An 18,900-nucleotide genomic window follows, 5' to 3' on the forward strand; every position below is an offset into this window, starting at 1 on the left:
GCTCGTCTCCATGTTACTCAAAACCAAGTGCATGATCTCCTTGACACCATTGAGGGCCGAATATATGCCGTGGAAATGAGGATGCCTCCTCGAGAAAGTGAAATCGTTGATGACTTCATGAATGACTTCGGGGATGAAAACCCTCCCATGGGTATGATTGCAGCTGAGAAACGACTCCAATACTTAGAGGAGCAATTGATGTATCTTAAAGGGGATGCCATTTATAGGGAGAATAATCTCAAGTATGAGGCCGTGAGTTCCAAGTTGCCAACCAACTTCAACATGACGGATATCCCTAAATTCAAGGGGCATGAAAACCCTTTGAACCATATCCGTGCCTTCAAGGATTACATGTCTATCAAAGGCATTAAACCCGAGATTTTCTTAAGGATCTTTCCTTCATCTCTTGACACCATCCCAAAACAATGGTTCTATTCGCTAGATCACAAGAAAATCGCTACTTGGGACGATGCCGCAATCGAGTTTGCTAAACAATATGCGGATAATGCTGAAATCCAAGTCAACATGCGCACCTTAGAGGTTCTTACCCAGAATGACAAAGAAGATTTCACCGATTTTCTAAGTCGGTGGAGGAAGACTAGTACTCAACTTGTTGAACTTCCGGATGAGGCTACCCTTGTGGAGAAATTCGTGGACAACCTAAAGCCCATATATGCAAATCTCTTGAGGTATCAAAACATCAAGACTTTCAAAGATTTGACCGTACTAGGGACAAGGATCGAAGATGACATTCGTAAAGGGCTCTTGTCCAAAACGATAGGTCGTGGATACCAAGGCTCAACGAGTCGTTCTTATGGCTCTACTAGCAAGACTGATGAAGTTAACCTCCTTGAGCCATCTAAGAAGAGTACCCCTCCAAGGAAATTTACAAATCTAGGGGACACATATTCCAACGCTCTGAAAAGATTGATGAAACTTGGGAAACTTCAACCCATAGGCCCTACGTCTGAACCAGAAAAGAAATCCAAGTTCTGGGATGAGAATTCATACTGCGAATACCATAGAGGTAAGGGACATGATACAGAGAAATGCTACAAACTGAAAAATGTACTTCAAGATATGATTGAAGACAGTCGCCTACCAATACCGCCTAGAGGTAAGCCTAACAACACTAAGAATCCTCTTGGAGTTCTAGTGATTACAAATGAAGAATCTACCATAGATTGTTCACATCTCATTTCCCCAGTTGAAGACAAAGTTCATGCAATAGAAAATGAAGGGAACTACTCCACCATTTTCCCAACCATCATTGATTTCATCGCATGGGCAAAAAGTGTGGATAGGCAAGTATTGGAACTAGAGAGTGCAGTGGCAACCTTACGTGGCCCCAACGCCACACCTAAAGAATGTGCACCACTACTTTTCTCTCAAAACACCACAATGCAAGAAGTAGTAGCCATGGTTGATGAACTAGTCGACCAGATTATCTAATTAGAAGCTGAAATCATAAGAATGAGGGAGCTTGTTACTATCAATGGAATATGGGTTGATGATGACGAAGACCTGTATCTCACTGAACACTACTTAGTCAAAATCAGTGAGGAAATAATCCAGAATTGTGAAGATCAAGATGTAGATCACCTCACTCGTTCAGGGCGCCCATACCAAAATACTTCTCAAAATGGTCCCATAGCAAACGGTCCAACCAATGTAGTCACACCAAGTGATAATGAAGAAGGCTCTACCGACCATCTACTCAAGAAACTACAAAAGACAAAGGCTGATCTTTCAGTCTGGCAACTAGTGTCAAGCTCATTCCCACATCGCCAAGCTTTGCTGCAAGCTTTGACCAAACTAAATGTGGCACATAACTCCACACCCGACGACGTGCTCAACTTGGTCTTCCAAGAATCACCAAAGCTAAGTAATCTTATTACTTTCTCGGATGAGGATTTGCCACCCTTCGGCGCTAGTCATAACTTGGCTCTTTATATCACCGTTATTTGCTTAAAGAAGAATGTACCAATGACCTTAGTAGATGATGGCTCCGCGGTCAATGTCATACCCTTGAAAACGGCATACAAATTAGGCATGAAAGAATCAGATTGGACTCCTACCAATCAAGGTGTTCGCGCATATGATGGTACACGACGAAAGGTGGTGGGACTCGTTGACCTAACCATAGCCACATGGCCGATTGAGCGAAAGGTCAGTTTCCAAATAGTAGACATTGAGTCATCCTTCAATTACTTCTGGGAAGACCCTGGATTCACGCTTCCAAAGCGATAACATCCACACTCCACCAGAAAATCAAAATCCCACTAAATGGTAAGGTGGTGACGATCACTTCGTCGCCCATCAAGGCAATCATCGAAAAGAAGTCAAGCAATCAAGTCCTTACAGATCCAGTACACGAGCTTGGGGGCTTTCATATCATAAATGTCATAGAGAGTGAATTGGCACCATTATACTTTAATCCATACTCTAACCTAGTGGTCAACCACATACTCAAAACCCAGGGATACTTCCCGGGAATGCCTTTGAATCCTATCCGAAAGAGCACCATTGCCCCCTACAAGGAGGGTAATTCACAAAGAATACCCCTTGGATTGGGATACAAACCCACCAAAGAGGAAGTTCTCGAGATGCTCACTCAAATTCAAAACCGTAAGAATGTGGGAATCCAAATGCGACCCTATCTCCCTACCCTAAATGGATACTTCGTTAGGGAAGGAAGTCAAGAATTATTTCATGGATTTCCCGAACCTTGGCATTATCTCGAAAGGAAGTTAGGCGGAATCGAGATCTTTCACGATTGCTACTTCATTCCTCCAGAAACGGTTCCTACCGTCAAGACTCGTCAAGCACCTTGCCTAGACGAACAAGCCGTGAGCCTACTATTTGGAGAAGATCGATTTGTTAGAGCCGCGCAGGACGAGGTCATTACTATGATACTTCAAGATGATCACTTCAACCCTACCGCGTTAATCACAGAAATCAATACCAATCAGCAGAAAGGACGGGGAAAGTCGATCAAGTGGACAAACAATCAAGGAAGACTCTTCAAGCTCACTAATGGAGAAGGAGAGATGTTCAAAGGAGAACCAGAAGATGATGAATTCGAGTCAGAGTCAGAGTCGGAGTCCGAGTCGAAGTCTAGAGAAGTTCCTAGAGAGTCTCCTCCTGTCGTCATTCCCACTCCCCTCGTCTCTCCTAGCCTAGTATCGAATAGCAACAGTAGTTCGGGAAATGTCCCAACTGCAGTCCCTTTACCGCCACTGACCACAGATCAGATGACTTCTTTGTTTTAACTTTTTTCAAATCTTAATATGAATAAATCAGGTTCTGCTTACTCTTCGTGTTATCTTGAATGCAATTCTGTTTACGATGATGATGAGAATGACCTAGACCCTGACTTAATCGAAATACCTCCCTACATAGCCAAAGAAATACTACAAGAGGGGGAAGGGGGACCAGTGATAGAAGATACTGAACCCATCAACGTAGGAACTGAACTAGAACCCTAAGAACTTAGGATAGGGACCACCCTGAGCCCCACCGAAAGGGCTAATTTCATAGACCTCCTACACGAGTTCAAAGACGTTTTTGCTTGGTCCTACAAAGATATGCCAGAGATCGACAGGGAGATTGCAGAGCATAGAATCCCAATCAAACCAGGGTTCAAACCCGTGAAACAGAAGCTTCGAAGAATGAGGACAGAATGGGCTCTCAAGAGAAAAGAAGAAGTCGATAAACAATTCAAAGCCGGGTTCATCAAAGTTTCCGAGTACTCAGACTGGGTAGCTAACATAGTACCCGTACCCAAAAAGGATGGGAGAATCCATGTTTGTGTTAACTTTAGAGACTTAAACAAAGCAAGCCCTAAGGATGACTTTCCTCTACCACATATCGACATATTAGTGGATAATACAGCGGATCACGCGTTGCTATCCTTCATGGATGGATACGCGGGATATAACCAGATCAAGATGGCCTTATAGGACATGCATAAGACCGCCTTTGTCACTCAATGGGAACCTCTTTGCTACGCTTATGCCGTTTGGGTTAATCAACGCCGGAGCTACATACCAACGCACCGTAACTACGCTCTTACATGACATGATGCATAAAGAAGTTGAGGTATACGTAGATGACATGATTGTCAAGTCCAAGGAAAGAGAGGGACACATTGCGAACCTTCGCAAATTCTTCTCGAGGCTACGGAAGTACAACATGAGGCTCAATCCCCAGAAATGCGCATTCAGAGTGACATCTGGCAAACTCCTGGGATACGTGGTTAGCCAACGAGGTATAGAAATAGACCCTTTAAAGATCAAAGATTTAATCGAAATGCCGCAACCTCAAACAGAGAAAGAAGTTAGTGAATTCCTAGGCAAGGTACAATACATCAGTCGATTCATATCGAAACTCACCATGATCTGCGAACCCATATTCAAGAAGTTAATGAAAACAGATCACACCATATGGGATGATGACTGCCAGAAGGCTTTCGACCGAATCAAGGAAATACTAGCCAAACCGCCAGTGCTCATGCCACCCCAACGAGATCAACCTCTTGGTTTATATCTCACGGTAACTGAAACGGCCATGGGCGCCATGCTAGCTCAAACCATAGGAAAAGATGAAAGAGCCATCTACTACCTTAGTAAGAAGTTCTTGGAGTACGAGTGCAAATACACACCACTCGAGAAGACATGCCTCGCTCTTGTGTGGGTAACGAAGAAGCTACGCCACTACATGCTTAGCTACTCCGTTAAAATATTCTCCAAAATGGATCCTGTCAAATACCTCTTCGAGAAACCCGTTCTCAATGGACGTCTAGAGAGATGGACTTTGATGCTCTCTGAGTTCGATCTTAAATATGTACCTTTGAAAGTCATAAAGAGGCGCACCGTTGCCGAATTCTTCGCAGAGAATCCCATCAATGATACACAAACGATAGACACCTGGTCATTTCCGGATGAGGATATACTCCAAACAGATGTAGACTCTTGGGACCTTTATTTTGATGGAGTATCGAACTTAAGAGGATTTGGAATAGGGGTGTTGCTCATTTCTCCTGAAGGCGAGCATACACCAATCTCTGTCAAACTCGACTTCGAGGTGACAAATAACGCCTGCAAGAATCGGCTTTGTCTCATTGGATTGCAAGCGGCAGTAAGTTTAGGCATCAAGAATCTTAGAGTACACGAAGATTCCTCTTTGATCATCAACCAAGTTACGGGATCTTGGAAAATCCGAAGCGAAAGCCTGGCACCTTATCAAGCCAGAATAGACCAAGTAGCCCAATTCTTCGATCAAGTAACCTACTTACATCTACCTCGAGAAGAAAATCAATTTGCGGATGCTCTTGCAAAACTCGCATCTTTGATTAACATGCCGGATAGTATGGTAGAAATGCCTTTATGCATCGAACGACGATCAGAGCCAGCTTATGTGCACCAAATCACCGATGAAGAGGAAATTACGGAGGAGCCTTGGTTCCAAGCAATCCTAAACTTCAAACTCAACGGCATCTATCCACCGGAAATGGACAAAAGGGGACAACGCGCTATCCGTTTAATAGTTCCCAATACGTCCTCATGCAAGGAGAGCTATACAAAAGAACACCTCTTGGTGTAATCCTACGTTGTCTTGATCATTCACAGGCACGAAAAGTGATGGAAGAAGTCCATGATGGAGAGTGTGGCCTTCACATGAGTGGACCCGTGATGGCAAAGAAAATCACACGTTTAGGATATTATTGGACCACGATGGAATCTGATTGCATCAAATATGTGAGACATTGCCACAATTGCCAGATCTTCGGGAATGTACAACATGTCCCTCCCTCATTGCTCTACACCATGACATCTCCCTGGCCATTTTCTGCTTGGGGAATTGACATCATCGGCAAGATCACTCCAGCCGGAACAGGAGGTCACTGTTTCATCCTAGTAGCAATCGATTACTTCACCAAGTGAGTAGAAGCGGCTTTCTACACTTGTCTTACAGCCAAGAACGTGGCAAAGTTCATACAAACCAATATCATCTGTCGATATGGTTGCCCACATGAGTGCATCAGTGACAATGGATCACATTTCCAAGCTGAGACTGAACAATTGCTAGCCAAATACAAAATCAAGCATCACCACTCCTCGCCATATAGACCACAAACCAATGGTGCGGTAGAGGCAGCAAACAAAAACGTTGTCACAATTCTCAAGAAAATGATTGACAACTATAGAGATTGGTCAAGCAAGATACCCTTTGCTTTATGGGGATACCGTACATCCGTTAGGACGCCCACTAGGGCTACTCCTTTCTATTTGACCTACGGCATGGAAGCCGTACAACCAGTCGAGCTAGAAATACCATCCTTGCGTATTCTACTCGAAAGTCAAATACCCGAAGCCGATTGGAAGAGGGATAGATATGAAGAACTCATCCTCCTGGATGAACGAAGGTTACGTGCATTACATAATGTGCAAACATATCAGGCGCGTATCAAACGAGCCTTCAACAAAAGGGTTAAGCCAAGGAACATCAAAGAAGGAGATTTGGTCCTCAAATCCGTTAGGGCTCTTTTACCTGTCGATCCACGAGGAAAATTCAAACCCAATTGGGCCGGGCCATTCCTAGTCAAGTCCATACTTCCAGGGGGTGCGGTTAGGATCGCAGACCTAGACGGGAATGAATTTACCAACCCAACAAACCTTGACCAATTAAAACGTTATTATGCCTAGAATAGAAGCAAAAAACGCGCCTCGTGTAACCTCACATGTCGCTCTTGTGGCACGAAATAAACGGCCCCTGGCCAAGCTGAATCAAGCTAATGTCATCTTGCTCTTGAATTTTGACAATTTGTCATTCTCATATCATCAAATAAACTAAATTGCATTTTCGGAGTAAGTAAAGTACATGCTTATTTTCTAAAGTTCATTACAAGCTCTTGCTTAGAACAATTATTCTTTTACATTTACTCGAACTACGCGCAAGGGTTTGATTTCATTTTTTTAATGAATACGTAGGCAATCCTTCACGGGATACAACCCACTTAATCGCTTTAAATGTAAATAGAAGAACATCTGCAAATGCATTTGAAATTCGACAAGAATAATGAAAAGAAAACCACAACGGTTTCATAACCAATCACCCTCTTTTATTTCATTCATAATAATAATACGTTACATAATAAAATCATAATAAAAATAAATAGGCTAGGATTCTAAAAACCCCGCCTTCTTATTGTAATAATAATTATAATAAATAATAATAAAAGACATAGGCTACTCTTCCATTTTCCCTTTGCCTTTGTCCTTCTTGTCATACTTCTTGTCACGACCTCGAGCCGGACGCTCCTGCGCCACTTCCGACCTAATCACTAAGGGTCTCTCTCGTGGTCTTGCTTTGCCATTCTTGCCAACCACCATCTCGACGGCAGGAGAAGTCTTCGGTTTCTTCGAAGGATGAACAACTCGAAACCCGGCTTCTTCCTCTCCTTCGGTCAGATGCTTCTCTTTCTCTTTGTCCACCTCGCGAACCTTGTAGTCAACAGGTTCACGCTTCCTCAGTCTCTCGCGTTCCTCCGGAGTAGCAGCCTTCCTCCACCACATATAGGAATCTGACACCTATAGAGCACTGACAGAGGAATTCAAGAACCAAATGTTCCTCTGAGCCCATTTGATGGCCCATTCTCTTCGAGTCTCCGTAGTAAGCGCCACGGCAGTCTGTGAGACAGTGTCAAGCTTCGGGATCATCTGCTTCAATCCAACCTGCCTCATCAACCTCTCCGGGAAGATGAATATCATAAAATCCAAACCGGGAATGCGAACAGCTCGGGTAGGATCCAGGGAAGATACTCCAGTAACAGACTTGAGGTGCCACCATGGTACAATCCATCTAATTAAGGGGCCATCTTCACTTTTCAACTTGTTTTCCCAATAGTTGCACACTCTAGTGAAGTCCACCATGTAAAGCCTGGTCCTCATTGCAATCGAACGAGCATGGTAAGAAGGAACATTAGCTGGGGGCTCGATCAATCGAAGACGCTCCATTAGCCAAACCTACCAAAAGCGGGTATTAGGAACAAAAAAAACGCAAAAAACGAAAAAACAACAAAAAAACAAAAAAACGAAAAAAAAACAACGAAAAAAAAAGAGATAAAAAAAGAACAAAAATATTCTTTTACCTGCAAAATAATGGGACTTCCCAAATAAGGTAGGTCGCGATTGGCTTTCATGTTATCCAAGTCCAATAGGATCTCTCCTAAACACAGACAAGTTGGGCTCCTGCGCAACTCCATTTGCTCAATCAGGCTCAAAAGACGAGGGTCACCCCTCATGTCCTCATCAACATGCCCTTGAAGGACATATACATGCAACAGGCAGAATCCGAATGCCCTTCGCCTCGCAACATAAGAAACAGTAGGATCAGCCTTATTGATGAAGCAATCGATGAAATCCAACATTCGCACTCCTTTAGAAGTCACAAGACGGTCAACATCAACTCTGGCCAATCCAAGCAAGTCTCTAAACTTATTCTTATACCCTTGAGAAGTGGAGAGAATAGCAGGCAAATGTTCTGGATCACAACCACCAATCGCAGCAATCTCCTCAGGAAATGGGCAAATGTCTCCTCTAGGAAAGGCAAATACGTGATGATTCGGGTCCCAATAGTCAAGACAAGCATCGAGAAACGGTTTGACTACCTTGATCAATTTCAAGCTCAAGAGTGCTCCAAAATTATAAGCACCCATGTCATACTTCTCCACACTAGAGAACTCATTTGTCCATTCTTTTAGACGAATTTCAAGAGTATTCATGATGTAGGCTTATTTTGGGAGTTTTGTGTAATAAGACGGAGAAAGACGGAAGAATTATGTGAACAAAACCTCCTTCGACGTCTCTATTTATACTAAAAGCTGTTTCCTAAAATCCGTCAGAACGGACGATCAGAACAGCGCGAGCAGTCTTTGCGCCTCTTGAAGGGACGCACTCTTCTGCGCCTCTTCCTCACCAAGTTTTTTTCCACGTGATTTTCCGCGTTGGATCTTTCCTAAATTCCTCAACGGATAATTTCCTATTCACACGGGTTATTATTTTGGTAAACGCGTCAAGTTACCATATTTCGTGTTTCCTAATTTCGCGGGCACGCATCTCGAGACGATTTCGATATTTTCGTCATTTTAGCACACTTATACATTCTTTTTTTTAATTTTCTTTTTTGGGGAATCATTTCACCAATTTAATTTCATTTATTCTTTTTTTACATTACATTTTGGTATTTAATTTCATTATATCATTTTTCGAATTTTACCTCTTTTCCTTTTTGGAGAGTCATTTCACTCTCCACTTCAAACTTACATGTTTTTATTTTTTCTTTTTTTTTTAAGGGGTAACCCTCCCTACCGTCCGGTCATTTCCGACCAAATTTTTGCATTTTTGCTATTTCCGACCAAATTTTTGCATTTCTGGTCATTTCTCTACTTTTTCGAGTCATTGTTTTGCGCTAATTTAGACCATATGTACAAATACATGTTCTATGTGATTTTTGTGTAACTTTCGGCAGCATTACGGCGTAAACCGTCATCTACCAAACCTGTTCAAAGCTAACCTACAGGTACAAACAAGGCAACCCAGCAGCAAAGGCACTCAGGCCGTCATATATACAACCAAAAAAGGGATATGCAGACCAAACTGGGGGCTCGAGCCCCAAAACAAAATCCGAATGTCCGAAAATGTACAAATGTATAAAAATACAACCAAAAAACAAGAAACAACAAGAAAACTATTGCTCGTCATCGTCTAGCTCAGCAACTCTCGTCTCGAGAGCAGCAACCTCGGCGTCACGAACCTCGAGCTCCCTCAGCAGGCGAGCCGTCTCCTCTCGGGACTGAGCAAGCTCTCGCTCCAGCTCGCGCTCCCTCTGCAAACGACAAAAACTAACTCATATCAATCATTTCAAGCATAAAGGAAAATTAGAAAACTCAAAAATAAAGTAAACGGAAGGTTCATACCTGACGTCCTCGCCACCAAAGAAGTGCCTCGATCACGCGGTAGCCCGTAGCCGGTTGGCTACCCTCCACAAAGCCACGAACCGAGATGGCGCGACTTGCATTTCAAAAGGAAAATGTTTAGCAATTAAGCAAACTCGAGCAAATGTGTTCTTACACGAAAACTATTTAGACTAGAAGACTCACCCTCCTGGATCGATGATCGCCAAATCGTCCGTGCCAAGATCTCTCACCGCCACGTCAAAGTCACGTAGCTCGGAGATCGTCGTCATCCCCGTCGTGTCGGTGTACTCAAGGGTCTCGGGGTACTCTGGGGGCTCGATGCCCGCCGCCTCGACCTCCTGCAAAGTCATATGATTTCCGTTAACCGATGATCCTTCATCATATGCTCAAACGATCAAAAAATGAAAGAGGACAAAACACTTACCACAACCGGCCAGTACGCCAACCTTCCGTAGAGGAACGCCGAGTAGTCCTCACCAGGAAGGAGGAGGGCGTCACCACCGACGCCAGCCAGGTCAGCCTCCCTCTCAGCTACAGAAGGCTCCCTAAACATCGTCTGAGGAGGATCGATGGAACCGTCAAGACATCCTGAGAGCACTGCCGAGCCAAGCGCTCGCCCAAGTACCACACAGGACCCATCGACGTCCTCAGCAGCAGCCGGGTCGAGCTCCTAGGTCGAAGGACCTCGACCCACGAAAGGAGGAGCGCCGCGATTCTCCCAAGGCCTAGGCACCCACTAGAAAAGCAAACGAAGGGTCATTCTTATGATCAGTTCTAAAAGAAAGAGAAAACATAGTCAAATGTAAGGTAAAATACTCACGCCGTCCAGCTGAAGAGCGTTCACCTCCCGCCGACAGACGTCGTGGATGGAACGCCGACTCCTCGTGCGGCACATCACCCAATCCCTCATGACGGGATAAGCCTTCTCCACCGGCTCCGTCCTCTTGGGTGCGAGGCTCGGAAAGTAGTAGTACACCCACGCCTGTAAATTAAGATAATCAACAACGATCTTTCGTGATTCTATAAGAAAAAGAAATGATCTTTCATAAGAAGAAGTGAAGGTTCATACCTCCAACAACAGTCCAGGGCCGATAGCAGCAGGAGAAGTTCCCTTCTCCATCAACTCCGGACGAACCATGGCCCTCATGAAGCGGATGAGGACCGCAAAACTAGCAGTGACCCAGTCCCAACGGCCTAGGAAGCTCAGGTCAGAAAGAAAGGGAAGAAGCTTCGTCGAAAGCCTCTTTCCCTTGTCTCCGAGGTAAATCGAAGACAGGAACCACCAGAGCCACAAGCGGACTCTCTGCTCTATAGTCCAGGGAGGAGGAGCCGTCTCCCTCCCCTCGATCACCACCAACGCTAGGGTCTTCCCCGCGAAGTAGTCCCGCACGTAAGAACTAGGCACCAAGCCAGGTACCGCAGCCGCCTTCGGCGCCAAATTCCAGCCGATCAGCCTCCTGGCCTCCGCCGAGTCAACCCTCATGGCCGTCTCTGGCCACTCCACCACCTCAATCCCACACGGCAGACCAGAAATCATGCTGTAGTCCTCCAAAGTGACCCCCCACCTCACCAAAAGGCATGTGAAACGTGGAGGTCGTGTCCCAAAACCGGTCCAAGAACGCTCGGACGAGACTGAGGTTAGCCCGAAGCTTCCTCCTCGCAATATCCCTCCAAGCCTGCACCAAGGCACCGAACGATCCCCGTTCGATCACGGCCCGCTCCTCAGCCGACAACCTCTCGTAGCACCCCATCGCCGTCGTATAGCCCGAGAACGACCTGATGTTCCCGGCCTCCTATGTTGATTTGAAACAAACGCTATCTTTAGCTCAAATGAAGAAGAAAAGGAATGACAAAAAGAAATGAAAGAAGATGAATGAAGAGTGATGAATCCTATTTACCAAGCTCTTCACCGTCCTATAGGACAGGTGACCCTCCGCATGACCCGCAGCAGTGCCTCACTTGTCCCAGTCTCAGCCCACGTAGGTGCTCCCCTCAGCTGGCGACCACCTCGTCCAACGTTGGCCCGTCTCGGGGCCTCATCCTCCTCAGCAGCCTCCTCCTCTAGAACCTCGTCCTCAGCAGCCATCACCGCAGCGGTGAAAGCCTCCTCCAACGCCTCCTCTAGCACCTGAGAAGGGTCAATAGCAGTGTCTATGTCCATGGGAGCCCTCCCAGATGTAGAAGCCTCATCACCTGCAGAATTAAAGTAAATTTAGGCCGCGTCAAGTGACGACAAGCCTTGATCAGGGGATTTTCGAGTTTTCGGAGCTCCGAAATCGCTCTTTTCTCGCCATCTTTGGCAATATTTTCCACCAACCCGTCCACTCATGTGGTAATTTGGGTCAAGTCAAGCCTAAGTTGAAGCCTAGTCATGGGTTCGAGTCGGAATTTCGACAGCATTTCGTTATAACGACGATTATGCCCTAGAAAGTGTTCTGAAAAAGCCGTCACAAACCAAAATTCCGAGATGGTAGGAAGTTTACCCATCATATAAGGATTCCAAATATCAAGTTTCGTCACAAATGGGCAATCCTAAGGCTATTTTCGAAGCAATTTACGGTTTAGCTGTGAAACCGTCTCAATTTCACTCAAATGCTCAAAACTCAACAAAAATTCGAAACAAATAAATGGTTATGATCCTTATACTACCAATTGGCCATTTTCAAAGTCATATTCTCAAGGCAAAATCATTGGGAGAAAAGCCCCAAATTTTCGACTAATTAGGGTTGAGAACCCTAATTTTGTCGATCTCATTTGAGCAAATACAGAAGATAAATGCAAGATTGATACACATACCTCGAATGGTCATGGCAAATTCAAGCTTTCGGATCAAATTTTGACAGAAGTGGTTTGAATTTGAGAGAGTAATTGAGATTTTATGTTTCGAAATAATGAAATGAAACCCCTGTTTCATCGGGTTTTTACGCAGAAAAGACACGCCCAGGAAAAGATGCAGCAGGTGTTGCACCTCTTCCAAGGGACTCAGCTCTTGCTGCGCCTCTTCCTCAGCTTCCCTTCATACGATTTTTCAAAAATTCGTTATGAGTTCGTTATTTTTGTGGGCCCATCTTTGGTGCGCCTCTTCCTTGATGCTACATCACATATTTGGTCCGTTTGACGTATGTTCTTCACCCGGATCCACATCTTCCAAGCCAACAGCAGATTATCGCCTTATTTCTTATCCAAGACTTAGCTTGTCACAACGAGCATCCCTCTTTGACAGGTGTTTTGACACGCCTTTATCCTGTTCCCCCAGCGAGAGTACACGGATAGACTTTCCCTCTCGAGACATGGAGATCAGTTCCTGATTAAGTTCCCCCAGCGAGAGTTCACGACCAACAGTCACTTCCCTCTCGAGACATGGAGATCAACATCGACCCCAAATTCTTCCGAAGTTTGTTTGAAGCTGAACACAAGCAAATTTCTCCCAGCAGTTCCAGACTGTGTCCTGCTGTCTTCTCCCAATATCGTGTTTCGTTTTTCCTGGAGTTTCAAGGAATTTCAGGTGTGGTCTCTTCTTATGGCTGGCGAGCCTCCTTACGTAGTTTAATGAACTTTAAACGACCCTCCCCGATAGTCGACAGACTCTAAAATGTTCCCGACGACAAGTCCTTGGTTCAGACCCCTTGAGCCGCCTCGCGTCGCCATAGTCGTCAGGTTGTAATCTTCGATTGACCTGATGGTTGTACTTTTACTTTCGCCTTGTCCAAGCCTCAATCAAAGTGGGGGCTCTATAGATACTTCATTTCTGCACCTCCCGCAAACCACCCGGTGATGATTGGGCCGCATGTTTGGTACGCGGAACGATTTGTGACAGTTCATAAGTTTATCATCAAGTGATCACTCAAACATTTATATCTACCTCTTAAATGTCATCTACGTGCCGATACGGTCTTTTTGGCAGTAATTAGAGTACACTTGGAGTCCGGGCCTAAAACCGTCTTCATTTTCTGATAACCATTAAAATGCCGAGTCGGAATGTTCTGGAATGTTCCGGATATTTCTATTCCATATTTTATAAATCTTTTAATCTTTGGTAAACAATTTCCCAAAATATTCACACAAAATATTAAGGAAAACCAAATTATTCCGTTATTCCATAAACTAAACATGGAAATCTTTCTTCCGCAGGAGGAAACCACTTGGGAATAGACGCAGCAGGTGTTGCGCCTCTTCCAAGAGACGCAGCGTTCGCCGCGCCTCTTCCCAAGTCCTTTTCTGCGTATTTTTCGTATCTTTTCATATATTTTCGAGATTCACTTCCAAAGTTTCTCCGAAAAACCCTACTTCCTCCACGTGATTAGTATAAATAGAGACCTTCCGTCTCACATATTTCTCACGCGAGTGTCCGCCCTTCTCTTCTCCCTTTGCATTCTAGACCACGTTCTAACTTTTTGGCGCCTACGTGCTTGAACTTTCGACCACGTAAGCTCGGATCTTTCTGAGTACCAACCTCGTTTTGCATGACCGACCAATTTGACCAACTCCACCATAATCAACTTTAATCAATCTTAATCGTTTTCCTCTTACGAGGGCACTTTCGTTACATTCGAGTCAAGCATCACTAATCATAAACTTAGTTCATCTCGTTTCGTCAAACATCTAAGTCTGAGGGTGTAAATCTCTCTTTTATTTATTGTTATATATCTTTTGTAATCATATTGTAAGATTTATGTCGAAAATACAATTAAAACCGATTTCTAAAACCCCTTGCTTAAAACCCTTTTTACGGATTATCAGAGGACAACCGTCGAGAAAGGACGCAGCAACTGCTGCGCCTCTTCGAAAGGACGCAGTACCTGCTGCGCCACTTCGTGAGGCTGCCGCAGTTCCTGCTTCCTTTCTTCTTCCTTCGTGTTTTGTTCGTCCTTTTGTTTTTCACTTTGTTTTCGAATGTTCATTGTTTCATTAACATGACAATTTAAGCATGATAATTTTAACCTATAATTCATAATTTTTCATAATTAATTCATCTCATTAATTCCCGACTTAAATCCCAAGTAATTAATATTTGCGGGTTTTCGTCATTAAAGTCAAACCGGGTTGTAGAAATTCGATTCGTTCATATTGGGTTTCTGGAATTCGATCTTTGATATATTCTCACCTGTTTATTATCATATTCATCATTAGTCCATCATTAATTCATCGTATTTAACCTAATTAATTTGTTTAGTTCATTAATTTGCTCATTAATCTCTTTAATCTTGTAAATAATTCGTTCTAATTAGTTTCATCCATGTTTATTGCTTTTATGACCGTTAATCACTTCCATCCGAGTAAATAATATTGATCAATCATTAAATTCACCAACGAACTTTAACGACTTGCAATTCCGGCTTCACAGCCAGAACTGAGCCAAGGAACAGACGCAGCGAGTGATGCGCCTCTTCCAGAGGGCGCAGCAGAGCTGCGCCTGTTCCTGGTTGACTTCTGTCTCTGAATTCCCGTGCTGCCTTGACCTAATTTATTAGTTTACATATTTAATTAACTATTACTCGTATTATCGCCTAATAATCTGTTCGTTAATTTGTTTATACTTTTTTTTCCAAATTATTCGTTTTAGATGTATTTTTGACATAAATCATTAAACCCGATGTAATTATTGTAATTTTCATTATTGTATTTTCTTTTATTTTATTTATCATTGTGCTTTTTATCACTTGTATGCCTTCACATGTAATTGAACTTAATTCCTACATTGACCCAAATGCATGCTAAATTACGTGTTCACGGACTTAGTTAATTCTCACATGCTAGGATTAATTTAATGGATGTTGCATTGCATGCATATAATCGACAATATATCAAGTATAGACGATTTTCCCTAATCATTAGTAGAGGCCGCTATCGAGGTGGGAGGGATTAGGTGTTCGATCAAAAGAGCTTCCTAATACGTACCCTCACCCCTTACTCCAGATCTCTGTGAACATCCGTGTTCATTGGCATCCACGAGAGTCATTCTAGACATAGAATGCTAAGGGTAACGAGTTCTTGATGTTCATGTCACTACTTTGTGTCTTGACATGGCACGAGGTATTCAAACGGTTTCCAATTTCCCACAATAAATTGGTGGCGACTCCACAAATGCAAACGCTTGTTTCCCAAGCGCCCCCGTGGCCCGTGTCCACAGAAATAAAGAACAAAAAGAGAGTAATGATAGATAAAACAGACAGAGGACAAAGATACAAAGGAACTTTTGGTCCGAAGGTTCAAATAAAAGAGGTATGGTTAACACGTGCAAGGATGACAACGATAGACGACTCCAAAACAAGTTTATCTACGCGAAGACGATACCTTAAGATAAAATAAATAAAACAGATAACCAGGGTCTTACAATTCTCGTACAATCATCACTTAAGGTAACAACGTCTCTTAACATCCTTCCATCATATCTCCAGAATACCTCAAGACCAACAAATCTCCATATAGTTGCCCCTTTTACAAACACTATACCCTCCTCAGATTATCAACGGATCTCAAAACCTTTAATTCTTAAGATCTTCAACTCTCAAGATCTTAAACTCTCAAGACATCCAACTCTCAAGTCCTTCCACTCTCAAAAACCTCATCTAATCACACTTAACTAATTCATCCATAATAATCTCTATACCCTAAAAAGATGAACACCACGATACATTACAGTCATTGTCAACATGTCCGTTCGCTAAGTCAACGCTAGAGTACTTTAACATTAACATCTCACAAGTCCATAAATAATGGTTTGTCTCTCTTAAACAATCCTTTAAACGTATGATGAGCAATTAACTCGTTAACGAATAAATCATAAAATCTTTCATAACTCACTTACTGTCATTAACGATCCTTACTCCTCAAATATGATATTCTAATTAAAGATGAGCATACTCTCCAAAATTCCCAACATGCTCAATCTAACTCCACAGTAACATTCAATTCATTTCCATTACTCTACTCTCGATCCATAAATAATTCGCATAACTTTTCCCTTAACACAAGACAAAAATCCAATAATTCTATCCATTAAGAACATAAGCCACGACATTCCCAAATAATACTATACGAGAAATATACTCATTATGTCTCTCACTTCTTGTGAAACCATAAAACCACAATAATACATCTTATGCCAATTATCACCACTCTCTGTCATCAAAAGGATTTCCTCAAGCACATAAAAGAACATGATGCCTATAATCCCAAAGGAAACATCGTCATAACAACTTCTATTCCCAAAGTAATCTTCATCTCAACAATCTATAATCCCAAAGTAAACTTCTCCGATACCCAACTCATAATAATAAATGCTCATTCCTTTCATACTTGAACATCCACAACTACCATCAATTTTAAATCGTTGTCCCAAAAATCCAACCACAAGGATATAAACCTCGAAATCACCTCAAACAAGGACAACACCACCAAATGATCCAAAAGGATGAAAGTACGATAAGAGTAAAGCTCGGGTTACCAAGGATTAAAAGTTTTGACCAACATATAACCAAAATGCACGACACGTAACATGCAAAGGTAATTTTCAAAATTGATCGTCTTTAAAATCAACAAAGCATGCTCGAAAAAGTCATACATGAACAACACATTTAAGACAATTAATGAAAAAAAGAAACATTAAGGCATAAGCAAACAAATACATGAACAACACATGTATAACAATTAATAACGATACAAAACATTAAGGTATATAAACAAACAAGTACAAGACCAACACATGTAATACAATTAATAGTGATATGAAACATTAAGGCAATAAAAGTAAGTACATGAACAAAACATGTAATACAATTAATAAAGATGTGAAACGTTAGGGCATAACAAATAAGTACATAAACAACACATATAACACAATTAATAATTATACGAAACATCAACACATAATCAAACAAGTACATGACTGACAACACATGTAACAAAATTAATAACGATAAGAAACATTAAGGCATAAACAAACAAGTCCTTCATTGTTTCTACCCCATTTACTCTCACTCATTAACTAAGTCAATTTAATTTAGTCATTAACTATGCGAGAGTTGGGAGCGTGTTCGCTCTGATACCAACTGTAACAACCCGGATTATAAAACAATGGAAAAACTTATATAAAATAAATATCAGAGTACGATACTGATAAAAGGGTCAAGGTGGCGGAAACACCTGACCAATCCGGTTCGCTACTAAAACCAAAACAAACTAATACATTATTCAAAGGTTCTCATTACATGAAAACAAACTCCTAATTATTATTCGTCTCGCCCCTCGATGTATCCCAAACAACATCTTCCAAACAGCGACGAGCATTCAACCTGAGAATGGGGGTCGATAATTGGTCGGGAGTAACTAGATGCTCTCCCAGTCATGTTTACAATAATTGAATATAACTAACAATCATTAATAACTGAAAAGCATAAATAGTAAACATGTGAGACCATCTATACTCATGAAAGCCCAACACAACTTACCATGACTTATCAATCTTAGACGGATACAAACATGCAAACCTAGACCATATGCAACCACTAGACCATGAACAATTACAAGACTAGTAGCGACATATGACCCACAACAACTTAAGGCACAAAGCTAGCATTAAAGCATAGCAAACACGGTAACACACAATCCACAGCAACAGAAGGCATAAAGCTAGCAACAAAGCATAGCGAATAGAGCGAACGCCCGTTAGAGCGTATAACCACTGCCTCTAACTTGACAGAGCGTATAACCACCGCCTCTAGCTGACGGAGCGTATAACCACTGCCTCCATCGGTATGGAGCGTATAACCACTGCCTCCACGATACTATGTATAGCGTATAACCACTGCCTATATGTCTAAGACCTGGCCAGACACTCGGGGAACAGAGCGTATAACCACTGCCTCTGCTACCCCCCGAACATAGACCAAAGAAATCCCGCATCGACGGGTGACGTTAGT

The sequence above is a fragment of the Silene latifolia genome, chromosome 6, assembly GCF_048544455.1.
Source record: "Silene latifolia isolate original U9 population chromosome 6, ASM4854445v1, whole genome shotgun sequence".
Classification (NCBI taxonomy): domain Eukaryota; kingdom Viridiplantae; phylum Streptophyta; class Magnoliopsida; order Caryophyllales; family Caryophyllaceae; genus Silene; species Silene latifolia.